Genomic DNA, 13942 nt, shown 5'->3' with positions numbered 1-13942 from the left:
CAATGAAACCAAAGTAAGCACTAGGGCTGAAATCCAGTATTTAAACTGCCAAAGCAACCCAGGAAATCTCTAGAAGTCCACGACTCAGTGTGTCATTCATCTAGCAAACCCCCTGTTCCCCTTGAGTAGTCTTGCAACCAAACAAAACAAAGCCACTCTGTTTTTAACGTAGCCAACGCATCACACATTTAATATTAATATGTTCATTGACCAGGGGCTGAGTCAGCTCCCAGAAGGAGCTGCCATTTATGTTCCTTCATATCCAGCAGCGCGTTGCACTCATCAAAAAATAAATCCATCTTTTCTAATACCAAGAACTGAAACCCAGAGAAATTCATGCATTTGCTGCTGTGGTTTCCTAGTGCATTAGTGCTATCCTTTTTGGGATAGTTGCCAGGTATTCCTTAGATCTCTCAGAAAGTTTTCTGCTAGTTTTACCAATGTAGAACCGGTTTCATCTTTTGCATATAGCTGCATGTACCACCCACTCCGCGTGGCAGTGCATATGCGTAAAAATAACTTTGTAGTTGCAATGTGTGAAGGTGCAAGAGCTGCAACTTAAAATGTGTTGGCAAACTACACAGTGGCCACAAGGAAACATGCCTGGTATTATACACTGAGGAAGAGTTTTACTCGAAAGCTCTGTTTTACTACTATTCATTTTGTTTTATTAAATTGTGTTTTGAACGGTGGACTTCTGGCTATTCTTTTGTATTACTTTTCGTCTTTGTGCCAGAAGTACTTCAGCTGTTGGGATACTTTTGGATATTTGATTTATACAGGGTGATTTACTGATTGTCTGTCCATCAGGGACATGAGAGCCAAACCAGGGGTGAATTCTCGATTACCCATCCATTGGTCCAAGTTACGCTTAACTGAAGATGGGCAGAACTCTTCTTCACATGGATGGGGAGCCTGTTCCAGAGAATGGGAATTCTCTGAGTAACTGACCTGTCTCTCCAACATGTGCCATTTATGTTGCAAACAAAATTTAGGTTTGTAATCTAGTAGTTCTGATGGAGGCTTGTTTTGCAAATATGCAAAAGATTCATCAAAACAGGGTCCTGGGATCTTGTGTACTAGGTGAAGATCACCTCTCAGAAGTTTGTAGGAGGTGATCTGTGTAGGGAATTGTTTACTCCCTGTATTCTTTTTGTACGGAACCTTGTGGACATTCCAGTTGCTGTATGAGTCTGGTCAGGTGCATACCAAAGGTGGCTTTCATGGAGAATGATTTTGCTGTCATAGCAAGTCAACATTATCCCATTTTTCTCAAAGATGGTGTTTCTTTTAAGAACTAATCCTTCATTTATGCTTGATGTGCTTCCAAGTTTACCTTGAAGCAAGCTGTCCATCTCCCTGTCTGCAAATGAGGAAGAGGCTTCTTCATACTTTGGATGTCCACAGAGAACTCTTTAATACTATTGTGACAGGACTAAAACCTTCAGAAATTCTAATTATTCATTTCTTATGAAGGTAAGGAAAAAAAGGACAACTTTTGTCAATGCAGACAATTTCCAAATGGTTGCCCCATACTGTCTACTTTTGTTTTCACAACAACTTGTCAGTTTTGGCAGTTTTTCACCTAGACTGCTGATTTTATCCAGCTCTGTTCGAGCTTTCAATGGTGTGGGCTCTTGGAAGGTGCCCTTAACCTTTGGAAGTTGGCTGGCTGTTGTAGCCTCTGCAGAATACAACCCATATAGATAAGGCCTCTGCAGCAGTAGTCATTTGAACAGCTACTGTAAAGTTTACTTGTACAAGTATAGTTTGTTAGGGATAAATCTCATTAGTCCAAAATTTTGTGTATTATTGTAACAATTGCATTAGAACGACAAGCAAATCATCTCTGATTTCAGTCACTTTGTTGGAATTTTAATTAAGAAAAGAAAAATGTGAAGCTTCAGTTTTCGGTTCAATACACATGAAATACAATACACCTTTAATGAGCTTTTAACTCATTAACATTTACTTTTATAAACTTTAAATTTTATTTATTTTAAAGATCTTAAATCATCACTCACAATGTAGCAACTTTCTTCTTCTTTCAGCTTTTCCCGGTTAGGGGTCGCCACAGCGGAACTCCGGTCTGCTAATGATTGGCAGTAGACTTTTTTTACGGGTGCCGAGGTGCCAGCTCGACACCCAAAGTTCAGCGAAAGCACGCCCATTCTGCACATGTCTTTCGAATGCCACTCGACTGCAGGGAGGACATGCAGACTCCACACAGAAGGCTCTTCAGCTGAGAATCAAATGAGAGAACCTGTTGCTGTGAGGCAACAACGCTACCTCTGCACCACCGCAGCTTCAGAAAAACATTTTCACATTTATGGTCTAAATGCCTGCCTTTTATTATTATTTGCATTTCAAATAAGCTGTAAACAAAATCATAAATTCTGAAACTTGGCTGTAGGTTTAACCATTACGAACAAAGAGAATGTAGTAATAGACATTTGCTAATGTTTGATGGCGCCATGCAGATGTTCTTCGTGTTTCACTGTTGCAGTCATCACAGTTGGGTTAACTGCTTGCAGTAGCCCTCGTTCGTCCTGATCATCATAGTCTTGGGGGTCCTGCGTCGGTTTTCTTCCATGACGTCAGATAGTCTGGGGTATAAAGCATGCAGCTGACGCCATTACATCAGTCTTTCTTGCCGTGCCCAAAGCAAAAGCATTTCGCAAGTGCCAGTTGGCTGACTCATGAAATTTTCATTTTCGAGTTTCAGATCCGAAGTCTTCAACTAAGCTAAGTATCCCATTGGGGATCCTTTTTCTTGCTGTAAACCGATGTCAGTAAAAGTTAACAACTGTATTTTTTGTGGGAAGCAAATAGCTCATAAAGATTTTCATTTGTACTGCGTTCCTTGCATAGGCCCAGACCACGACATACCTCGCTGTCTGATGTTCTTCATCTCACATTGCTGCAGTCCTTACACTTGGGTAGTCCGCTGTCCTCGGTCGGCCCGAATATCAAAGTATTAGGCTGACGTCGGTCAAGGCGCTTAAGACTGACATCAGGACGTCAGGGTACAAATGCGCATGACCGACGTCATATCCTCAGTCTTTTTTGCCGCATGGTCCGATGCAGAAGCAGCATTGCAGGTGCCGTTCGGCGTTCTGAAATTTTTCGAATTCGGAGTTTCAGACAGAGTCAAAGTTGGCTGGCACTCGCTGGGGAATATTTTAGTTTTTTCTTGCCTCAGTGGTTTACCGGATGTCAGAAAAAGTGAATAACTGTATTTCTTGTGGGAAGCAGATACCGCATAGGGATTATCATACTTTGTGTATTCCTTGTTTGGGGCCTGAGCACGACGTTGTTGGGTGTCGCTTGTGCTAGGTTCAATAAGCGCACTATTGCCGAAGGTTATATTGTGCCAGGTTGGTCTTCGGAAGCGGTGCAATTATAATATGCCGCCGGATGCTCCCGCTTCTTCAAGAAGCGCAAAGACAAAGCAGCTAAACCCAGGCAAGAAGAGTCGCCCGCACCGACGCCGGTTCTTTAGAGGCGCCAGTGGAACCGTGGTTCCGCCGAGGCTTCTCTGGAGTCCCAGGGGGAGACTTTGATATTGCAGGATGTGGCCTCTCAGGAGGCAGGTCAGGCTGAAGGGGCTTCTCAGGTTACTATACTCCCCTCCCTTCCTAGGGTGGTTAGGCCCTCTCCTTCTGTTTCCAAGGCTTCTCCCAGAGGCAGGCCAGGTTTAGCTTCTGTTGGTGTCACTCCTAGTTCAACAGGATCTGTGCCCAAGAAGCACATGCTTAAAATGGCAGAAGATTTAATTACTTTGATTAGAGGTTCTTTGCCCCCTCCTGATAAGAGGCCTAGGGTGGAGCCAGAGTTGGGGAGTTGTGAGCAGGCTTCGGATGTTTCAGAGTCTTCGGCTGAAGACTTGCAGGAGTACTCTCCTTATTCTGATTCTGATGCAGATGATTAGACTCCTTCTGCTTCTCCTCCAGAGGATTTTTCTTTTTCAGAGACTCTTCATTCCATGAGGGAACATTTTAAGTGGGAAGGTCAGGACTTCTCTGATTCCAGGAAAAGGCCTAGGGAATTTTTGCTTTTACCCCAGCATAGGCCTTTGGCTATACCACCTGTTCTGGATGTTGTGGAAGATGTGTTTGCAGAGGCTTCACTTAATCCTGATTCTTTGCCTCCTGCTCCTGTTAAACCGGATAGATATTACAGGGTGCCTGAGGCTCATAAATATCTTTATAAGAGTCCTAGGGCGACCCAGAAACTGTTAGTCAGGGACCTAAGGGTGTCAAGGCCTCTGTTGTTAAAAATCCGTTCCTCCAGATAAAGAGGCCAGAGCCTTGGATAGATGGGGAAAGAAAGTCTATACTTCTTCCACCTTAGCTATGAGGGCTTTGAATTGCCAGTTTCACATGTTGAAATATCAAAACTATCTTCTTTCTCAATTGAAGTCTAAGGTAGATGCTCTGGCGGAAGGCATTGAGTGTAAAGAATTACAAGATTTGGTACATGTCTCTGAACAGGTGGGTAAGCATTCTTTACAATGTGGTTTTGATGCTGTACAGGCCTCGCCTAGGGTGGCTGCCACTGGGTCAGTTCTTCGCAGGCACGCCTGGCTGAGGGATCAGAATTTATCTGACCATGTTAAGACAAGGATTTTGGATGCTCCTTTACAGTCTGATGTGTTGTTTGGTTCACCTGTGGAGTCAGTCTTAAAGAAAATGGAAGACAAGGCTAAGTCTATGCAGGCTGTTAAAGATTTTTTACAAGTTCAGCCTCCGAAGTTTAGTAGGAATTGGCCTGCTAAGGGGTGGACGTACCCTTCTTATGATTCACAGTCTAGGGGTAGATCTAGACGTGGTAGGGGCAGAGCTCCTTCAGACCTAGGACAGGGAGTTCACCTGCACAATCTTCGGGTGAGGGCAGGGGCCAGTCCTTTCGTAAACAGGCCCAATGACCTACCTTTTCAGCTGCCAGATCCTTCTTGCCTGGCAGCACCTTTGGGAGGAAGGTTGGCACTCTTCAAGGAAAATTGGAGTTTGATTACCCAAGACAGATGGGTATTGGATATCATACACCAAGGTTACAAGTTTTATTTCCATACCTTGCCTCCTTTCAAAGGCATGCCGGACGTTCCTCCTCAGCAAAGACTAGAGGCTCACAAACAAATTTCTCTGCTGCTCCAAATAGGGGCCATACAACCGGTCCCTCTGCCAGAAGTGGGCCTAGGATTTTATTCTCGCCTGTTCCTAGTACCAAAGAAGGGGAACACGTGGAGACCAATTTTGGATTTATCCATCCTCAACACTTATCTGGACATTCCCAAGTTCAAAATGTTGACGTTACAACAGCTTTTACCTCTGCTGGGCAAAGATCACTGGATGGTGACTCTGGATCTCAAGGAGGTTTACCTTCATGTTCCTATCAGGCTACGTTGCAGGAAGTATCTGCGCTGGCTGGGACTTCTCATTATCAGTTCTCTGCATTGCCCTTTGGCTTATCTACTGCGCCCAGAGTGTTCACGAAGGTTCTGGCTCCAGTGATAGCTTTCTTCAGGCTAAGAGGAATACAGATCTATCCTTATTTGGACGATTGCCTGTTTCTGGCCCAAGGAAAGGACGAACTTCTTCATCATTTACAATACGTGATAGCAGTGCTAAGATGCCTGGGGTATTCTGTGAACGAAATAAAGTCCAGTCTAGTACCCTCTCAGGACATGTGCTTTCTGGGTGTGAGACTGAATACAGCATCCCAGATGGCCTTTTTGACCCCGGACAAACAAAAGAATCTTTCTCTTTACTTCCATCAATTGTCTCATCAGTCCAGGCTGACTGCAAGGACAGTCCTTCAAGCCTTGGGGTTCATGGCATCTTGTATTCTGGTGCTTCCCAATGCCAAACTGCATATGAGGAAGCTACAATGGTATCTCAAAAATGTATGGACACAGCACTGCCAGGATATGGACACTGTCATTCAGATAATACCTTGCATTCAAAAGGAATTTTTGTGGTGGGCTCAGGAATGTCACCTAAACAAGGGACTCTCTGTGACCGGCCAGAGGCGAGTCAGATTCTAACGACAGATGCCTCAGACAAAGCTTGGGGAGCTCATCTAAATGGAAAGTGGGTACAAGACACGTGGCCTGCCAGACTTCAACATCTACATATCAACTTGAAGGAGATGTTAGCAGTCCAATTTGCATTAATAGCTTTCAAGGATTTACTTCTTCCAGGGCAGGTGTTGGTTCTAACAGACAACACAACTGTCATGTGGTACATCAACAAGCAAGGGGAACACATTCTTATCCTCTATGCAGACAAGCAATGATTTTGTGGGAGACTGCTCTCAGTTTACAGCTAAATCTTCAGGCAAGGTTTCTGCCGGAGCACAGAACTCCTTAGCAGATGTGTTGAGCAGACAAATTATGGATCCCCACGAGTGGAAATTGATCCTCATGTATTTCAGAAATTGACAGTGTTATGGGGAACCCCAGACATAGAACTGTTCGCTTCTCCACTAAACTACCAACTGCCAAAGTATTGCACAAAAGGTTTCATCCCACAGCTTGGAAAGTGGATGCTCTTTCATTCAATTGGAGCAATCTTCATGTGTATGCCTTTCCACCTCTGCCTCTCCTCCCAAAGGTACTCCTGAAGGTCAGACAGGACAAGCCAAAGATGATTTTAATAGCTCCAGATTGGCCTCGACAGCACTGGTACCCATTACTGAGAAGTCTGGTACGGGAGCCTCCATGGCCTTTGCCTTCGATTCCACACCTGCTGTCTCAGGAGAACAGTCATTTACTCAATGTCAAACTTCACTCTCTTCACCTAACAGCCTGGCATATTCTGTTTTAAACCCTGGAGGGTCTCAGCTTCCACAGCAAGTTTTGAATGTTATTTTGGAGGCCAGAAGGCCTAGTACAAGGAAAGTGTACGCAGATAAATGGAAGAGATTTTTATTTTGGAGTACAGCAAAGGAATTTAATGTTTCTAAGCCTAATTTAAGTGTGGCTCTTCAATATCTTACTGAGTTACTGGACAAAGGTTTGTCCTTCTCTTCTATTAAGGTTCATGCTGCAGCAATTTCTGCTCACTATGACTGTGACCCACCATTGTTTTCTCATCCTTTGTTTAAGCAATTCCTTAGAGGGGCAAAGAATATAAGACCCCCACGAGAGCTCCTACTCCTGCTTGGGATCTCAATTTTGTGTTGGAGAAACTCACTCTACAACCTTTTGAGCCTGCAGCTACTGCCGAGTTGAAATATTTATCATGGAAGACTGCTTTTTGTTGGCCATTACCTCTGCAGAAGGGTTTCTGAATTACAGGCCCTTATGGCGGTTGAGCCTTTCTTAATTTTCCATAAGGATAGGGTATCTTTATACTAATCCTTCCTTTATGCCTAAAGTGGTTTCTAGTGTGGCTTTAAACCAAACTATTCATTTGCCTACTTTTATGCAAACCCCAAAATAAAGGGGAAAAGATTTTGCACACTTTGGATATACACAGGCAGTTGCGATATTATTTGAGCAGAACTAAAGGGTTCAGGCAGTCTCAGCAGTTATTTGTTTCATTTGCTTTGGGTTCTCAGGGCAAGCCTGTGTCAAAACAAACTATTTCTAAGTGGATTGGGTTTTGTATTGCTTTCTGTTATTCCCATCATGGTAAGGAGATTCCAGCTGGGATTAGGCCTCATTCCACTAGGGCTACTGCCACTTCTACAGCTTTTTAAGGGGTGGCAACTAAAGATATTTTGGAGGCAGCTACTTGGAGTTCAGTGCATACTTTCTCTAAGCATTACCACCTTCCACTTTACTCTAAATCTAGGGCTGGTTTTGCCACTGCAATTTTACAGGGCATTTTGGCAGCTCCTACTGCTTTATAGTGTTGCCATCCTCCCTTACCTCTGCTTTGGGATTCTACCCAAGTGTAAGGACTGCAGCAATGTGAGATGAAGAACATAGTACAGTTTTGTACCTACCATAAATGTAGATGTTCAAGATCCACATTGCTGCAGTCCAATTTACCTCCCTCCTTCCCTCTGTAGTTAGAGGTGGTTGTGTGGTTTGGGTTGTGAATATTGTGGATATTGTATATATTGTACATATGATTAGTGCAAGGGTGGTTGGTTGTTTTTTGCTGTCTTTTGGTTTTGACCTTTCTTTTTAGGGTCTTCTGACATCTGGGGCAAGAAAAGACTGAGGATATGACGTCGGTCATGCGCATTTGTACCCTGACGTCCTGATGTCAGTCTTAAGCGCCTTGACCGACGTCAGCCTAATACTTTGATATTCGGGCCGACCGAGGACAGCGGACTACCCAAGTGTAAGGACTGCAGCAATGTGGATCTTCGAACATCTACATTTATGGTAGGTACAAAACTGTACTTTTTGTGCCTTATTCAAACCTCATACTATTCGTCGTCTGTTCATTTACACATCCAAATGTTTTGGTACTCTATTCAATTATCCAGAAATTGCTTCGGTAAGCCACCTGACTACCGGCATTCCAAAAAACATGCAAAGATAACGACAGAGACAGACTGTATAGGTCCAAAGTTGCGGACGACTATTCTCCTAAGCTAGTCGCCAGTTCGCCGGTACTCAGTGAGGGACATTCGCAGACCCCGATACCCGCTACTTCAGATTTGCAGGCCTCCACTGAGACCCATTCTGAGTCCGGTATGCCGTGAGATGCTTCTTCGACTGTGGAACCTGTGGATGTCTCTACCTTGGATAGGTCCGGAGCCGCTGTGCAGGCACCGGCTCTTGAGAGTGTATTCAGGCCTACTGACTTGCATATTAAACTGACGCCATCTTCTTCTTCAAGGCCTAAAGCTCACTCCATGCCTAGAAAACCGATGCCCAGACCGCATGGTCAGGCACTTGTGCCTAAAAAACAAATGATAAGAATGGCTGAAGACCTTATTACTCTAATCAGGGGAAGCCACCCTTCCCCCTCTTGAGACCTAGGACTGATTTTCCTTCTGATCAGGATTCTGAAATGTCTGTTTTCTCTGATGACCAAGATTTTCCCTTCTCTACCTATGAGGATTCTGATGCAGAGGGCTCCATTCCCTCTTCTTCCCCTCCAGGGGATTTCTCTTTTGGTGAAATCTTGCATACTCTTAGGGAGCATTTCTGCTGGGAAAGCCAGGATTACTCTGACCCCAAAAAGAGGCTTAGGGAATTCTTACTCCTGCCTCAACACAGGCATTTACTACCCCTCCTGTACTGGACATTGTAGATGATGCCTTCTCGGAATCTAGCCTGGCCTCTGACACTTTACCTTCTGCTCCCAGAAAACCTGATGGATATTACTGGGTATCTGACTCTCAAGTTCCTCTTTAAAAGTCCTACTGCAGATCCTGATACCATTTCACAGTGACCCAAGGGCATTAAGGCTACTACTGCCAAAAATCCTACCCCCCCATAGAGATTCCAGGGCGCTGGATAGATGGGGTAAGACGATATACATGTCTTCAACTTTGGCCATTAGGGCCTTAAACTGCCAGTTTCATATGTTAAAGTATCAGCAGCATATTATTGGATTGCTTAAACAGAAAATGATGTTGATTCCTGACTGTGCTGAAAATAAAGAATTACAGGATTTTATGCATTCTGCTGAACAAGTTGGAAAACATACTTTGCAATGTGGTTTTGATTCATTAGAGGCATCTTGCAGGACTGCTGTCACTGGGTCTGTACTTAGAAGACATGCTTGGCTTAAGGAGCAATCTTTGCCAGATTATGTTAAAGCTAAATTACTGGATGCTCCCTTAAACCAAGACCGCCTGTTTAGTAGAAGTAGCACTTAAAAAGATGGATGAAAAAGATAAATCTATGCAAACTGTTAAAGATTTCCTGCAAGTACAGCCTCCCAGATTTAGTAGGCATTGGTCCTCTAAGAATTGGTCCTTTCCTGCCTCTTCCAGGCCTTCAGTCCAAACCTAGAACCAGAACACCCAAGCTTCAGTCCCAAGGTACTCACAGGCCTAAGCAGTGGGAGGGTTCCCACTTCCAAAGCAGGGAGTATTAAGACTCCCCCCTATAGTAAACTGTCTCAATGACTTAACTTTAAACCTTCCAAGCCCTGCTCAACTGACTAATCCTTTAGGGGGAAAGATTGCCCTGCATGCAAAAAATTGGGAACTCGTTACGCAGGACAAATGGGTTTTAAATAGTTTCCCAAGGTACAGATTCCACTTCCACTCATTATCAACTCCAAACAGTTGGCCAGACTTACCCCCAAATCAGTGGGCAGAGGCTCAAAAGCATGTTCTCTGTCTTTTAAGTATCAGGGTTATTCAGCCTCTCCCAGAAGAAGAATTGGGGGCAAGGTTTCTACTAAAGACTTTTCCTGGTACCCAGAAAAGACCATTCCCGGTGTCCTATCCTGGACCTGTCTATCCTAAACACATTTTTGGTAATCCCAAAATTCAAGATGCAAATTCTTCATCAGCTGCTTCCCATGCTAGGCAAAGATGCCTGGCTGTCAGCACTGGATTTAAAGGAAGCCTACCTGCACATTCCAATAAGGGAATCTTGCAGAAGTTACCTACGCTTCAGAGCAGGCTACATGCACTATCGGATGTTCTTCGTGTTTCACTGTTGCAGTCATTACATTTGGGTAATCTGCTTGCAGGTTGCCCTCATTCGGCCTGATTGACAAAGTCTTGGGTCCTGCATCGGTTGCTGTCCCTTCTTCCATGACGTCAGGTCGTCAGGGGTATAAAATAGGCAGCCGATGCCATTACATCAGTCTTTCTTGCCGTGCGGTGCCCGAAGCAGATGCAGTTCGCAACTGCCGGTTAGCCAACTCCTGAAATTTTCGTTTTCGAGTTTCAGAATCAAAGTCTTCAACTAAAAGCCAAGTACCCCGTTGGGGAAACTTTTTCTTGCTCCTTACCGATGTCAGTAAAAGTTAACAATTGCATTACTTTTGGAAAGCAAATACCTCATAAAGGTTTTCATTCGTACTGTAATCCTTGCCTGGGCCCTGACCGCAACATACCTTGCTGTCAGTTTTGTGCTTTATCTAATCAACGCACTATCCGTCGTTGGTATATTTTTGCCTCTAAATATTTCGGTTCTCGGTTTAATTATCCAGAAGTGTCGGTTACCCATCCGACTACAGGGATTCTGAAAGAACGCAAGGATAAAGACAGAGACAGACCGCCGAGGTCCAAAACAGCAGGCAATGCTTCTTCTAAGCCATTCGCCAATTTGTCGGTACTCAATGAGGTGCTTTCACAGCCCCTGATACCCACTACTTCTGATTTGCAGGCCTCTACTGAGACCCATTCGGAGTCCGGTATGCCGCGAGATACTTAAACTATGGAACCCGCAGATGTGTCTACCATGCATGGTTCCAGAGCCGCTGTGCAGGCATCGGCTTCTGAGGGTGTATTCAGGCCTACAGACTTGCATATTAAATCGACACCTCCTTCATTACTAAGGCCTAAATCTCGATCCATGTCTAAAAAAACCGATGCCCAGGCCACATGCTCAGGCCTCTATACCTAAAATACAAATGATAAAAATGGCTGAAGATCTAATAACTCTAATCAGGGGTAGCCAACCCTCCCCCCTTTCTAAGAGACCTAGGGCTGAGCTTGACCATGAATCTTCTGATCAGGATTCTGTTTTTTCTGACTCTTCTGATGACTTGGATTTGTCCTTTCCTACTTACGAGGATTCAGATGCAGAAGACTATTCCCTCTGCTTCCCCTCCTGAGGATTTTTCTTTTGGGGAAACCTTACATACTCTAAGGGAGCATTTTCACTGGGAAAGCCAGGAAATTTCTGATTCAAAAAAGAGGCGTAGGGATTTCCTTCTCCTACCTCAGCATAGGCCTTTGGCTTTTCCTTCTGTACTAGACATTGTTGATAATGCTTTCTCGGAATCCAGTTTGGCCCTCGATAACCTGCCCTCTTGCTCCTAGTAAACGTGACCGATGCTACAGGGTCCTTGCATTCAACAAGTTCCTTTTCAAAACTCCTGTTGCAGATCCAGAGACCATTTCACAGGGGCCCAAGGGCATTAAGGCTCCTACTGCTAAAAATCCTACCCCTTCTGATAGAGACTCCAGGGTGCTGGATAGATGGGGTAAAAGGTTTACACTTCAGCAACCTTGGCCATTAGAGCTTTAAACTGCCAATTTCATATGTTAAAATATCAGCAATATGTTATTGGACTGCTTAAACTGTTGATTCCTGACTGTGTGGAAAATAGACTTACAGGATTTAATGCATTCTGCTGAACAAGTTGGAAAACATACTTTGCAATGTGGTTTTGATTCTTTAGAGGCCTCTTGCAGGGCTGCTGTTACTGAGTCAGTGCTTAGAAGGCATGCTTGGCTTAAGGAGCAATCTTTACCTGATCATGTTAAAGCTAAATTGCTGGATGCTCCTTTAAATCAGGACCGCCTGTTTGGCAACAAGGCTGAAGAAGTTCTTAAAAAGATAGATGCTAAAGCTAAATCTATGCAAACTGTTAAAGATTTTTTACAAGTTCAGCCTCCTAGATTTAGTAGGCACTGGCCCTCTAAGAATTGGTCCTTTCCAGCCCCTTCCAGATCTTCTCAAGCCAAACCCAGACGCAGCAAAAACCCCAGGTTTCAGTCCCAGGGGACTCGCAGAACTAAGCAGTGGGGAGCCTCCACTTCCAGGTGTGGGAATAACAAGACTCCCCCTTTTGGTAAACTGTCTCAATGACTTCCTTTTAAAACTTACAAGCATTTGTCTTCTGACTGCCCCTTTGGGGGGAAGATTGCTCTTCATGCAAAGAACTGGGAACTCATTACCCAGGACAAATGGGTTTTAAATATAGTGTCCCAGGGATATAGATTTCACTTCCACACGTTGCCAATGCCAAATGGGTGGCCGGACCTACCCCCAAATAAGTGGGCAGAGGCTCAAAAACAAGTACTTTCTCTCTTAAGCATGAGGACTATTCAACTGGTACCAGAAGAGGAAAAGGCACAAGGTTTCTACTCAAGACTTTTCCTGATAACCAGAAAAGACAAATCATGTCGTCCTATCCTGGACCTGTCTATTCTAAACACCTTTCTGGAGATTCCAAAATTCAAGATGCTGACTCTTCACCAATTACATCCTATTCTAGGCAAAGATGCCTGGTTGGCAACACTAGATTTAAAAGAAGCATACCTGCACATCCCCATCAGGGAATCTTGCAGAAGATACCTACGCTTCAAAGCAGGCTACACGCACTATCAGTTCTCTGCACTGCCCTTTGGCTTATCTACTGTGCCCAGGGTATTCACAAAGTGCCTAGCTCCAGTAATTTCATTTTGCAGGCAAAGAAGTATTCAAATATACCCATACCTGGACGATTGTCTAATTCAGGCAGAAAGCCAGGACATACTATTAAATCATCTGGCCTTTGTAAAAAGGGTTCTAACTTGTCCGGGGTACACCGTAAACGAAAAGAAATCACAACTGGTACCCTGTCAATATTCCTGGGAGCAAGCTTGAATACAACTTCCCAGATGGCTTACCTCACGCCAGAAAAGCAAATTCATTTGACAACCTACTTCAAGCAAGTGGCCACAAAAACCCTGCTATCTGCAAGACAAATACTGCAAGCCTTGGGGTTCATGGTCTCCTGCATTCTTCTAATTCCATATGCAAGACTGCATATGAGGAAGCTACAGTGGTATCTAAAAAGCCTATGGAGTCAACATTCTCACAGCCTAGAAACAATGATTCTTATCATGCCTTCTCTACGCCTAGAGTTCCTTTGGTGGGCAGAGGCCTGCCACCAAAACAAGGGACTACCTGTCACACCACCCCCTGCCACCCAAACCCTAACAACAGATGCATCAGACTATGCATGGGGGGGGCTCACCTGGCAGGGAAGTGCATTCAGGGTAAATGGAACCCAAGTCAAATGCACCTGCATATCAATCAAAAAGAAATGTTAGCTGTACAGAATGCTCTAACAGCCTT

At 44.3% G+C, this 13942-nt stretch overlaps 1 protein-coding gene across 1 annotated transcript in view; it reads left to right on the top strand.

The window, feature by feature from the left end:
* Positions 1–13942, top strand: part of CDYL (chromodomain Y like) — a 758082-nt gene that overhangs the window by 414675 nt on the left and 329465 nt on the right. The window lies entirely within an intron of this gene.

Source organism: Protopterus annectens, chromosome 3.part0, assembly GCF_019279795.1.
Source record: "Protopterus annectens isolate FY-2018-M chromosome 3.part0, PAN1.0, whole genome shotgun sequence".
In the NCBI taxonomy this organism is placed as follows: domain Eukaryota; kingdom Metazoa; phylum Chordata; order Ceratodontiformes; family Protopteridae; genus Protopterus; species Protopterus annectens.
Note: the sequence above shows the minus strand (reverse complement) of the source record. Positions and strands in the feature narration are given on the sequence as shown.